The sequence below is a fragment of the Xenopus tropicalis genome, chromosome 5 (assembly GCF_000004195.4).
Source record: "Xenopus tropicalis strain Nigerian chromosome 5, UCB_Xtro_10.0, whole genome shotgun sequence".
Classification (NCBI taxonomy): domain Eukaryota; kingdom Metazoa; phylum Chordata; class Amphibia; order Anura; family Pipidae; genus Xenopus; species Xenopus tropicalis.
The window spans coordinates 159,824,017-159,838,154 of NC_030681.2; positions in this window are offsets into that span (position 1 = coordinate 159,824,017).

Here is a 14,138-nt window from a genome sequence, read left to right on the forward strand (position 1 = left end):
GTAATGTATAGGGAGAGAGACACATAGTAATGTATAGGGAGAGAGACACATAGTAATGTATAGGAAGAGAGACCCATAGTAATGTATAGGGAGAGACCATAGTAATATATAGGAGAACCCATAGTAATGTATAGGGAGAGAGACACATAGTAATGTATAGGAAAGAGAGACCCATAGTAATGTATAGGGAGAGACCCATAGTAATGCATAGGGAGAGAGACCCATAGTAATGTATAGGAAGAGAGACACATAGTAATGTATAGGGAGAGAGACACATAGTAATGTATAGGGAGAGAGACACATAGTAATGTATAGGAGGAGAGACCCATAGTAATGTATAGGGAGAGAGACTCATAGTAATGTATAGGGAGAGAGACCCATAGTAATGTATAGGGAGAGAGACTCATAGTAATGTATAGGGAGAGAGACCCATAGTAATGTATAGGGAGAGAGACCCATAGTAATGTATAGGGAGAGAGACCCATAGTAATATATAGGACAATACTGGCCCAGGTTGGACCCCAGCAGATCTCTAGAACTGGAGGAAATCTCCCTCAAACCTAAATGGAAATGGATTTAGTGCTATTTGGTAACTAGGTTACTACAGGCCAGGGGAGCTATCAATCTTACCATAGCGGAACGATACTATTGATTGGCCCAAACCATTTAGAACATGAGGGGGATCAATATTCCAATTCCTATGGAAGAGAGAACCTTTTGACTCCAAACAAATGAACGTAACACATTTACAGTATGTGGACAATGAATAGAGGGCAAAGGCCAACGTTCCCATGGGAGGTCCTCCTCCTGCGTTACCCATCAGCCCCCAGACTAAGCCCAGACAGGTACACGAGGGGCTTCATCAGGCTTCATCTGACCCCCAGAGCCCAGTTACTGAGCCCAGTGACCCATCAGCCCCCAGACTAAGCCCAGACAGGTACACGAGGGGCTTCATCAGGCTTCATCTGACCCCCAGAGCCCAGTTACTGAGCCCAGTGACCCATCAGCCCCCAGACTAAGCCCAGACAGGTACACGAGGGGCTTCATCTGAGCAGTGAGCAAGAACCTCTATGTTACAGTTGCACAGGATAAAGCATCAGACGTCTGACCCCCTGAGCCCAGTTACTGAGGTTGACTAAGATCTGAGCTTCTAATGAAGGTTGGGTTGGTAGGATTGGGCTCCATCAGCCTGAAACGCCAAACTGCATGATGGAATCCAAAGTGAGAGCTCATATGAGCAGCTCTGGGGCCCACTGTATCAGGGATGGGCAGGGATTGGGGCCCCCTGTATCAGGGATGGGCAGGGATTGGGGTCCCCTGTATCAGGGATGGGCAGGGATTGGGGCCCCCTGTATCAGGGATGGGCAGGGATTGGGGTCCCCTGTATCAGGGATGGGCAGGGATTGGGGCCCCCTGTATCAGGGATGGGCAGGGATTGGGGGCCCTGTATCAGGGATGGGCAGGGATTGGGGTCCCCTGTATAGGGATGGGCAGGGATTGGGGGGCCCCCTGTATCAGGGATGGGCAGGGATTGGGGGTCCTCCCTCCCCCCCCCCTGTATCAGGGATGGGCAGGGATTGGGGGCCCCTGTATCAGGGATGGGCAGGGATGGGGCCCCTGTATCAGGGATGGGCAGGGATTGGGGCCCCCTGTATCAGGGATGGGCAGGGATTTGGAGGCCCCCCTGTATCAGGGATGGGCAGGGATTGGGGCCCCCTGTATCAGGGATGGGCAGGGATTGGGCCCCTGTATCGGGATGGGCAGGGATTGGGCCCCCTGTATCAGGGATGGGCAGGGATTGGGCCCTGTATCAGGGATGGGCAGGGATTGGGGCCCCCTGTATCAGGGATGGGCAGGGATTGGGCCTGTATCAGGGATGGGCAGGGATTGGGGCCCCCTGTATCAGGGATGGGCAGGGATTGGGGCCCCCTGTATCAGGGATGGGCAGGGATTGGGGCCCCCTGTATCAGGGATGGGCAGGGATTGGGGCCCCCTGTATCAGGGATGGGCAGGGATTGGGGCCCCCTGTATCAGGGAGGGCAGGGATTGGGGCCCCCTGTATCAGGGATGGGCAGGGTTGGGGCCCCCCTGTATCAGGGATGGCAGGGATTGGGGCCCCCGTTAAGGGATGGGCAGGGATTGGGGCCCCCTGTATCAGGGATGGGCAGGGTGGGCCCCCTGTATCAGGGATGGCAGGATTGGGGCCCCTGTATCAGGGATGGGCAGGGATTGGGGCCCCCTGTATCAGGGATGGGCAGGGATTTGGGCCCCTGTATCAGGGATGGGCAGGGATTGGGGCCCCCCCTGTATCAGGGATGGGCAGGGATTGGGGCCCTGTATCAGGGATGGGCAGGGATTGGGGCCCCCTGTATCAGGGATGGGCAGGGATTGGGGCCCCCTGTATCAGGGATGGGCAGGGATTGGAGCGTCTCACCCAAACCCAAGTCAGGGACGAGGCTTCGAGGCCAAGAGATGCAATTGGTCGGCTTTAGGTTCCGGACTGAGAATACAGACTGGCGAGCAGATACCCAATCAGCCAACACAGATGTAACTGCAGAAATGACTGTGCCAACGGCAGAGGGGAGCTCGGGGGGGGGGGGCCTCTCCCCATTGGTGTAACTAGGTGTTGCTGGGCCCCAAAATCTAATCTTATATTGAAATTATATTGAAAATGCTCATTAATTAGGTCCTTGTGGGCACTCCTGCCCCCCCCCGCAACTGCTGGGCCCCCTACACTCCTGCGCCCCCCCCCCGCAACTGCTGGGCCCCCTAAACTCCTGTTCCCCCCTGCAACTGCTGGGCCCCTAAACTCCTGTTCCCCCCCCCGCAACTGCTGGGCGCCCTAAACTCCTGTTTCCGCCCCCCCGCAACTGCTGGCCCCCTACACTCCTGTTCCCCCCGCAACTGCTGGGCCCCCTAAACTCCTGTTCCCCCCCCCCGCAACTGCTGGGCCCCCTAAACTCCTGTTCCCCCCGCAACTGCTGGGCCCTAAACTCCTGTTCCCCCGCAACTGCTGGGCCCCCTAAACTCCTGTTCCCCCCCCGCACTGCTGGCCCCCTAAACTCCTGTTCCCCCTCCCGCAACTGCTGGGCCCCCTAAACTTCTGTTCCCCCCACCGCAACTGCTGGGCCCCCTAAACTCCTGTTCCCCCCTGCAACTGCTGGGCCCCCTACACTCCTGTTCCCCCCCTGCAACAGCTGGGCCCCTAAACTCCTGTTCCCCCCCCGCAAACTGCTGGGCCCCCTACACTCCTGCCCCCCCTCCCCCGCAACTGCGGGGCCCTAAAACTCCTGTTCCCCCCGCAACTGCTGGGCCCCCTAACTCCTGTTCCCGGCCCGCAACTGCTGGGCCCCTAAACTCCTGTCCCCCCCCCCGCAACTGCTGGGCCCCCTACACTCCTGTTCCCCCCCCCACAACTGCTGGGCCCCCTAAACTCCTGTTTCCCCCCTGCAACTGCTGGGCCCCTAAACTCCTGTTCCCCCCTGCAACTGCTGGGCCCCCTACACTCCTGTTTCCCCTGGCAACTGCTGGGCCCCCTACACTCCTGTTCCCCCCCCGCAACTGCTGGGCCCCCTAAACTCCTTTCCCCCCCCCGCAACTGCTGGCCCCCTAAACTCCTGTTCCCCCCCTGCAAGTGCTGGGCCCCCTACACTCCTCTTCCCCTGCAACTGCTGGGCCCACCTACACTCCTCTTCCCCCACTGCAACTGCTGGGCCCCCTACACTCCTGCCCCCCCCCCCGCAACTGCTGGGCCCCCTAAACTCCTGTTTCCCCCCCCCCGCAACTGCTGGGCCCCCTACACTCCTCTTCCCCCCGCCCCGCAACTGCTGGGCCCCCAACACTCCTGTTCCCCCCCTGCAACTGCTGGGGCCCCTACATTCCTCTTCCCCCCCTGCAACTGCTGGGCCCCCTACACTCCTGCCCCCCCCCGCAACTGCTTGGGCCCCCTACACTCCTCTTCCCCCCCTGCAACTGCTGGGCACCCTAAACTCCTGTTCCCCCCCTGCAACTGCTGGGCCCCCTAAACTCCTGTTTCCCCCCCCCGCAACTGCTGGGCCCCCTACACTCCTGTTTCCCCCCCCTGCAACTGCTGGGCCCCCTACACTCCTTTCCCCCCCCGCAACTGCTGGGCCCCTAAACTCCTGTTTCCCCCCCCGCAACTGCTGGCCTACACTCCTCTTCCCCCCCTGCAACTGCTGGGTCCCTACACTCCCTGCCCCCCCCCGCAACTGCTGGGCCCCCTAAACTCCTGTTTCCCCCCCCGCAACTGCTGGGTCCCCTACACTCCTCTTCCGCCCCCTGCAACTGCTGGGCCCCCTAAACTCCTGTTCCCCCCTGCAACTGCTGGGCCCCCACACTCCTCTCCCCCCCGCAACTGCTGGCCCCCCACACTCCTCTTCCCCTGCAACTGCTGGGCCCCCTACACTCCTCTTCCCCCTGCAACTGCTGGGCCCCCTACACTCCTGTTCCCCACCTGCAACTGCTGGCCCCCTACACTCCTCTTCCCCCCCTGCAACTGCTGGGCCCCCTACACTCCTGTTCCCCCCTGCAACTGCTGGGCCCCCTACACTCCTGTTCCCCCCCTGCAACTGCTGGCACCCTACACTCCTGTTCCCCACCTGCAACTGCTGGGCACCCTACACTCCTGTTCCACCCCTGCAACTGCCTGGCCCCCTACACTCCTGTTCCCCCTGCAACTGCTGGGCCCCCTACACTCCTGTTCCCCCCCTGCAACTGCTGGCCCCTACACTCCTCTTCCCCCCCTGCAACTGCTGGGCCCCTACACTCCTGTTCCCCACCTGCAACTGCTGGGCACCCTACACTCCTGTTCCCCCCTGCAACTGTGGGTCCCCTACACTCCTGCCCCCCCCCGCAACTGCTGGGCCCCTACACTCCTGTTCCCCACCTGCAACTGCTGGGCACCCTACACTCCTGTTCCCCCCTGCAACTGCTGGGCCCCCTACACTCCTGTTCCCCACCTGCAACTGCTGGGCCCCTACACTCCTGTTCCCCCTGCAACTGCTGGGCACCCTACACTCCTGTTCCCCCCTGCAACTGTTGGGCACCCTACACTCCTGTTCCCCCCTGCAACTGCTGGGCACCCTACACTCCTGTTCCCCCCTGCAACTGTTGGGCAACCCTACACTCCTGTTCCCCCCTGCAACTGCTGGCACCCTACACTCCTGTTCCCCCCTGCAACTGCTGGGCACCCTACACTCCTGTTCCCCCCCTGCAACTGCTGGGCACCCTACACTCCTGTTCCCCCCCTGCAACTGCGGGGCCCCTACACTCCTCTTCCTCCCTGCAACTGCTGGGCACCCTACACTCCTGTTCCCCCCCTGCAACTGTTGGGCCCCTACACTCCTGTTCCCCACCTGCAACTGCTGGGCACCCTACACTCCTGTTCCCCCTGCAACTGCTGGCCCCCTACACTCCTGTTCCCCCCCTGCAACTGCTGGGCACCCTACACTCCTGTTCCCCCCCTGCAACTGCTGGCCGTCCTACACTCCTCTTCCTCCCCTGCAACTGCTGGGCCCCTACACTCCTCTTCCCCCCTGCAACTGCTGGGCCCTACACTCCTCTTCCCACCTGCAACTGCTGGGCCCCTACACTCCTGTTCCCCCTGCAACTGCTGGGCCCCTACACTCCTGTTCCCCCCCTGCAACTGCTGGGCACCCTACACTCCTGTTCCGCCCCTGCAACTGCTGGGCCCCTACACTCCTGTTCCCCCCCTGCAACTGCTGGGCACCCTACACTCCTGTTCCCCCCCTGCAACTGTTGGGCACCCTACACTCCTGTTCCCCCCCTGCAACTGCTGGGCCCCCTACACTCCTGTTCCCCCCTGCAACTGCTGGGCACCCTACACTCCTGTTCCCCCCTGCAACTGTTGGGCCCCTACACTCCTGTTCCCCACCTGCAACTGCTGGGCCCTACACTCCTGTTCCCCACTGCAACTGCTGGGCCCCTACACTCCTGTTCCCCCCCTGCAACTGCTGGGGCCCCTACACTCCTGTTCCCCCCCTGCAACTGTTGGGCACCCTACACTCCTGTTCCCCCCCTGCAACTGCTGGGCACCCTACACTCCTGTCCCCCTGCAACTGTGGGACCCTAACACTCCTGTTCCCCCCCCTGCAACTGCTGGGCACCCTACATTCTGTTCCCCCTGCAACTGCGGGCCCCCTACACTCCTGTTCCCCCCTGCAACTGCTGGGCACCCTACACTCCTGTTCCCCCCTGCAACTGCTGGGCACCCTACACTCCTGTTCCCCCCTGCAACTGCTGGGCACCCTACACTCCTGTTCCCCTGCAACTGCTGGGCCCCCTACACTCCTCTTCCTCCCTGCAACTGCTGGGCACCCTACACTCCTGTTCCCCCCCTGCAACTGTTTGGGGCCCCCTACACTCCTGTTCCCCACCTGCAACTGCTGGGCACCCTACACTCCTGTTCCCTACCTGCAACTGCTGGGCACCCTACACTCCTGTTCCCCCCCTGCAACTGCTGGGCCCCCTACACTCCTCTTCCCCCCCTGCAACTGCTGGGCCCCTACACTCCTCTTCCCCCCCTGCAACTGCTGGGCCCCCTACACTCCTCTTCCCCCCCTGCAACTGCTGGGCACCCTACACTCCTGTTCCCCCCCCTGCAACTGCTGGGCCCCCTACACTCCTGTTCCCCACCTGCAACTGCTGGGCACCCTACACTCCCTTCCCCCCTGCAACTGCTGGGCACCCTACACTCCTGCCCCCCCCCCGCACTGCTGGGCCCCCTACACTCCTGCCCCCCCCTGCAACTGCTGGGCCCCCTACACTCCACAAAAACCTATCTGTTTTTGAACAGGGGACCAGTAAATGCTACTTGCTGATTGGTTGCTATGAGTTACTGCTCCTGGGCAAACTTAGTGTCTTTTGTTACATAACCCCTAAACAGTGCTATGAATATGAATGCTGGGAATTTAGCAACAGTCGGGCACCTATGTACCTAATCTAATGTTGTCTTTTCCCTTTATAAATGCACCATAACATGGAAACCAATTGGAAATTAGCATTCATCATCCGGCTGCCGTTACAATTACCCAAGCCTGCTGCTGATTGGTTGCTATGGGGTAATACTCACACAGGAGCCTGCGCTTGCCCTGCTGCATTTAATGGGCATTTAGTAAAAGGAGCAGATAAGTAGCGTTACGGTTGCGCCGGCGAGCGAGTCCCTCCTGCTGCGATGAGACGGTCACGGCTCCGGCACTTGATTAAACTCATAATGAGCCAAAATGTGGGTTAAACCGCGGCTGAGCTCATTCTTATTCCTTATCTGAGCCCCCCCCCCCCCGTGTAATTGTCAGCTCCTCCGCTCAAGTTATCATCAGTGCATGAAATCCTCAAATATAGATACAGATTTACAGAGGGGTAGGGGGGGTATTGGCCCCCATATATAGATACAGATATACAGAGGGGTAGGGGGGTATTGGCCCCCATATTTAGATACAGATATACAGAGGGGTAAGAGGGGGGTATTGGCCCCCATATATAGATACAGATATACAGAGGGGTAGGAGGGGGGTATTGGCCCCCATATATAGATACAGATATACAGAGGGGGAGGGGGGGTATTGGCCCCCATATATAGATACAGATATACAGAGGGGTAGGGGGGGTATTGGCCCCCATATATAGATACAGATATACAGAGGGGTAGGAGGGGGGTATTAGCCCCCATATATAGATACAGATATACAGAGGGGTAGGGGGGGTATTGGCCCCCATATATAGATACAGATATACAGAGGGGTAGGGGGGGTATTGGCCCCCCATATATAGATACAGATATACAGAGGGGTAGGGGGGGTATTGGCCCCCATATATAGATACAGATATACAGAGGGGTAGGAGGGGGGTATTAGCCCCCAATATACTGATACAGATATACAGAGGGGTAGGGGGGTATTGGCCCCCATATATAGATACAGATATACAGAGGGGTAGGGGGGTATTGGCCCCATATATAGATACAGATATACAGAGGGGTAGGGGGGGTATTGGCCACACACACCATATATAGATACAGATATACAGAGGGTAGGGGGGTATTGGCCCCCATATATAGATACAGATATACAGAGGGGTAGGGGGGGTATTGGCCCCATATATAGATACAGATATACAGAGGGGTAGGGGGGGTATTGGCCCCCCATATATAGATACAGATATACAGAGGGGAGGGGGGGTATTGGCCCCATATATAGATACAGATATACAGAGGGGTAGGGGGGGGTATTGGCCCCCCATATATAGAACAGATATACAGAGGGGTAGGGGGGGTATTGGCCCCCATATATAGATACAGATATACAGAGGGGTAGGGGGGGTATTGGCCCCCCATATATAGATACAGATATACAGAGGGGTAGGGGGGGTATTGGCCCCCATATATAGATACAGATATACAGAGGGGTAGGGGGGGTATTGGCCCCCCATATATAGATACAGATATACAGAGGGGTAGGGGGGGTATTGGCCCCCATATATAGATACAGATATACAGAGGGGTAGGGGGGGTATTGGCCCCCATATATAGATACAGATATACAGAGGGGTAGGGGGGGTATTGGCCCCCATATATAGATACAGATATACAGAGGGGTAGGAAGGGGGTATTAGCCCCATATATAGATACAGATATACAGAGGGTAGGGGGGGTATTGGCCCCCATATATAGATACAGATATACAGAGGGGTAGGAGGGGGGGTATTGCCCCCCATATATAGATACAGATATACAGAGGGGTAGGGGGGGTATTGGCCCCCCATATATAGATACAGATATACAGAGGGGTAGGGGGGTATTGGCCCCCATATATAGATACAGATATACAGAGGGGTAGGGGGGGTATTGGCCCCCATATATAGATACAGATATACAGAGGGGTAGGAGGGGGGTATTAGCCCCCATATATAGATACAGATATACAGAGGGGTAGGGGGGTATTGGCCCCCCATATATAGATACAGATATACAGAGGGGTAGGGGGGGTATTGGCCCCCATATATAGATACAGATATACAGAGGGGTAGGGGGGGTATTGGCCCCCATATATAGATACAGATATACAGAGGGGTAGGGGGGGTATTGGCCCCCCATATATAGATTACAGATATACAGAGGGTAGGGGGGGTATTGGCCCCCATATATAGATACAGATATACAGAGGGGTAAGGGGGGGTATTGGCCCCCATATATAGATACAGATATACAGAGGGGTAGGGGGGTATTGGCCCCATATATAGATACAGATATACAGAGGGGTAGGAGGGGGGTATTGGCCCCCATATATAGATACAGATATACAGAGGGGTAGGGGGGGTATTGGGCCCCCCCCCCATATATAGATACAGATATACAGAGGGGTAGGGGGGGTATTGGCCACCATAATATAGATACAGATATACAGAGGGGTAGGGGGTATTGGCCCCCCATATATAGATACAGATATACAGAGGGGTAGGGGGGGTATTGGCCCCCCATATATAGATACAGATATACAGAGGGGTAGGAGGGGGGGTATTGGCCCCCCATATATAGATACAGATATACAGAGGGGTAGGGGGGTAGTGGCCCCCATATATAGATACAGATATACAGAGGGGTAGGAGGGGGGTATTGGCCCCCATATATAGATACAGATATACAGAGGGGTAGGAGGGGGGTATTGCCCCCATATATAGATACAGATATACAGAGGGGTAGGGGGGGTATTGGCCGCCCCATATATAGATACAGATATACAGAGGGGTAGGGGGGTATTGGCCCCCATATATAGATACAGATTACAGAGGGGTAGGGGGGGTATTGGCCCCCCATATATAGATTACAGATATACAGAGGGGTAGGAGGGTATTGGCCCCCATATATAGATACAGATATACAGAGGGGTAGGAGGGGGTATTGGCCCCATATATAGATACAGATATACAGAGGGGTAGGAGGGGGGTATTGCCCCATTATATAGATACAGATATACAGAGGGTAGGGGGGGTATTGGCCCCATATATAGATACAGATATACAGAGGGGTAGGGGGGTAGTGGCCCCCATATATAGATACAGATATACAGAGGGGTAGGGGGGGTAGTGGCCCCCATATATAGATACAGATATACAGAGGGGTAGGGGGGTAGTGGCCCCCATATATAGATACAGATATACAGAGGGGTAGGGGGGTAGTGGCCCCCCATATATAGATACAGATATACAGAGGGGTAGGGGGGTATTGGCCCCCATATATAGATACAGATATACAGAGGGGTAGGGGGGTATTGGCCCCCATATATAGATACAGATATACAGAGGGGTAGGGGGGTATTGGCCCCCATATATAGATACAGAGGAGGCTAAAAAGAGAATAAGTGCCAGTACAGTTACGAGCGATACAGAGAAAGGGTGAAGTTGAATAAAGAATTAATCCCAAATGCTCTTGGGACCCTTTGATCTGCCCCCCCCGGCCCCCCCGGCCCCCCCGGCCCCCTCCTGCCTCTGGTCCCTGCGCACTAATTCTATTTGCTGGAAGTGAAAGGCTTTTAATTTAATGTTCGCAGTTCTGAGGCAGCATCTGTGCCAGTGTCTGTGCCAGCCGTACCCGCTGTACCCGCCGCACTCGGTGCCAGACCCATAGCCCACCTGGCAGCGCCGAAATGGGTCACTTTATCATGTCCAATTAGCCGCTTGTTTCAGATGCGCAGATATGGTGCCAACTTCAAGGGCACTGCCGAGCAGGTCACTCTGTCTGGGGGGGCTCCCTCTGCCTGGGGGGGTCCACTCTGTCTGGGGGGGGGAGGTCACTCTGTCTGGGGGGCTCCCTCTGCCTGGGGGGGTCACTCTGCCTGGGGGGGGGAGGTCACTCTGTCTGGGGGGGCTCCCTCTGCCTGGGGGGGTCACTCTGCCTGGGGGGGGAGGTCACTCTGTCTGGGGGGGTCACTCTGCCTGGGGGGGGAGGTCACTCTGTCTGGGGGGGGAGGGTCACTCTGTCTGGGGGGCACTCTGCCTGGGGGGAGGTCACTCTGTCTGGGGGGGTGACTCTGTCTGGGGGGGCTCACTCTGCCTAGGGGGGGAGGTCACTCTGTCTGGGGGGGTCACTCTGCCTGGGGGGGCCACACTCCCTGGGGGAGGGGTCACTCTGCCTGGGGGGGTCACTCTGCCTGGGGGGGCCACACTCCCTGGGGGAGGGGTCACTCTGCCTGGGGGGGTCACTCTGCCTGGGGGGGCTCCCTCTGCCTGGGGGCCCCCAGCTCCTTGGTTTTGCTACAGATCCTGGGATACAAACTGGGCCCCCAGGCAATGCAGGAAGCTGGGCCCTAAATTCGTTAGATATTTGCTTGTTTAATGAGCCCCCAACTCCTAATCCCCCCATCTCTTAATGCGCAGAATTCCATTATAGAACATAACAGACATATTTCTAAATGACTCTTTCCACCCCAATTAAAGCTCCCATTGAGGCACAATTACTCCCAGTCGGACCTGGCCCAAACCCAATTCACTTGCCATTATATTCAGCTGGGAAGTCACATTGTGCCTCGGCCGGCAGGGAAATCAGTAGGAAAAGTACTTTGATGCCCTTGAAGTCAATGGAGGGAACCTGTCGGCTATAGCTGCCCCCCCCCAGCCCAATGGGCTAACCCGGCCCAGGGAACCAGAATCGCTGCTCAGCTTCAGAGCGGCACCGAGCCAAAGATTAGCTGAGGGGCAACTAATATGTTGTTTGGTTACACGGGGTTAATCTGCAACTGCCCAAGCCCCCTGTTTCATCCCATTAAAGGGGAAGTAAAAAGAGCCCAGAGACCCCCCTCTCTCTCTTTCTGTCTATTTCTATCTTTATTCTGACCCCCAGTAGCCAATTGCTACATTAACTGGCCAACAAGGCTTGCCCTGGCCCCCAGTAGCCTATTGCTACATTAACTGGCCAACAAGGCTTGCCCTGGCCCCCAGTAGCCAATTGCTACATTAACTGGCCAACAAGGCTTGCCCTGGCCCCCAGTAGCCTATTGCTACATTAACTGGCCAACAAGGCTTGCCCTGGCCCCCAGTAGCCTATTGCTACATTAACTGGCCAACAAGGCTTGCCCTGGCCCCCAGTAGCCAATTGCTACATTAACTGGCCAACAAGGCTTGCCCTGGCCCCCAGTAGCCTATTGCTACATTACTGGCCAACAAGGCTTGCCCTGGCCCCCAGTAGCCTATTGCTACATTAACTGGCCAACAAGGCTTGCCCTGGCCCCCAGTAGCCTATTGCTACATTAACTGGCCAACAAGGCTTGCCCTGGCCCCCAGTAGCCAATTGCTACATTAACTGGCCAACAAGGCTTGCCCTGGCCCCCAGTAGCCAATTGCTACATTAACTGGCCAACAAGGCTTGCCCTGGCCCCCAGTAGCCAATTGCTACATTAACTGGCCAACAAGGCTTGCCCTGGCCCCCAGTAGCCAATTGCTACATAACTGGCCAACAAGGCTTGCCCTGGCCCCCAGTTAGCCAATTGCTACATTAACTGGCCAACAAGGCTTGCCCTGGCCGCCAGTAGCCAATTGCTACATTAACTGGCCAACAAGGCTTGCCCTGGCCCCCAGTAGCCAATTGCTACATTAACTGGCCAACAAGGCTTGCCCTGGCCCCCAGTAGCCAATTGCTACATTAACTGGCCAACAAGGCTTGCCCTGGCCCCCAGTAGCCAATTGCTACAACCAAAAGTCTCTTTCTTTCTCATTTCAGAGAACATGAAGTTGGGAAGAGAAGGACCTTGCGTATCGGGGCTGATTGCCCAAATTAGCGCTAAAGTGTCACTAACGTGAGTGAGTCGGGGGGGCCGTGGATATGAAAGAGTTAAATATATGGAATTGAGCTGAATGAGCCAATCTGGATCCCGGATCCCAAGGTGACAGTTGGCAGGGCTGCTGCATTATGGGAGGATAAATAAAGGCCAAGTATTTATAGCGCGGCGGCAGCTGTGCGTCTCTATACGGGACTATGGGAACGGCCCACAGCGGCGCTGCAACCGGGGGGCACAGGGGGGGCAACTTGGCAGCATCTGTGAGTGACGGTTGAGATAAACCGTAAGGGGGCCCCCAGGAAAAATATTTTAAGAGTCCTGAGAAAACAATGTATTTGGTCCCCTTTACTGCCTATACTGCCCCCCCATACCTATACTGCCCCCCTATACCTATACTGCCCCCCTATACCTATACTGCCCCCTCCAATACCTATACTGCCCCCCTATACCTATACTGCCCCCTCCTATACCTATACTGCCCCCCTATACCTATACTGCCCCTATACCTATACTGCCCCCTATACCTATACTGCCCCCCTATACCTATACTGCCCCCCTATACCTATACTGCCCCCTCCTATACCTATACTGCCCCCCTATACCTATACTGCCCCCTCCAATACCTATACCGCCCCCTCTTATACCTATACTGCCCCTCCTATATCTATACCGCCCCCTCTTATACCTATACTGCCCCCTATACCTATACCACCCCCTCCTATACCTATACTGCCCCCCTATACCTATACTGCCCCCCTATACCTATACTGCCCCCTCCTATACCTATACTGCCCCCCTATACCTATACTGCCCCCTCCAATACCTATACCGCCCCCTCTTATACCTATACTGCCCCTCCTATATCTATACCGCCCCCCTCTTATACCTATACTGCCCCCTATACCTATACCACCCCCTCCTATACCTATACTGGCCCCTCTATACCTATATTGCCCCCTCCTATACCTATACTGCCCCTCCTATACCTATATTGCCCCTCCTATACCTATACTCCCCCTCCTATGCCTATACTGCCCCTCCTATACCTATATTGCCCCTCCTATACCTATACAGCCCCTCCTATACCTATACTCCCCCTCCTATACCTATACTCCCCCTCCTATACCTATACTGCCCCTCCTATGCCTATACTGCCCCCTCCTATACCTATATTGCCCCTCCTATACCTATACCGCCCTCCTATACCTATATTGCCCCCTCCTATACCTATACTGCCCCCTATACCTATACCACCCCCTCCTATACCTATACTGGCCCCTCTATACCTATATTGCCCCCTCCTATACCTATACTGCCCTCCTATACCTATAT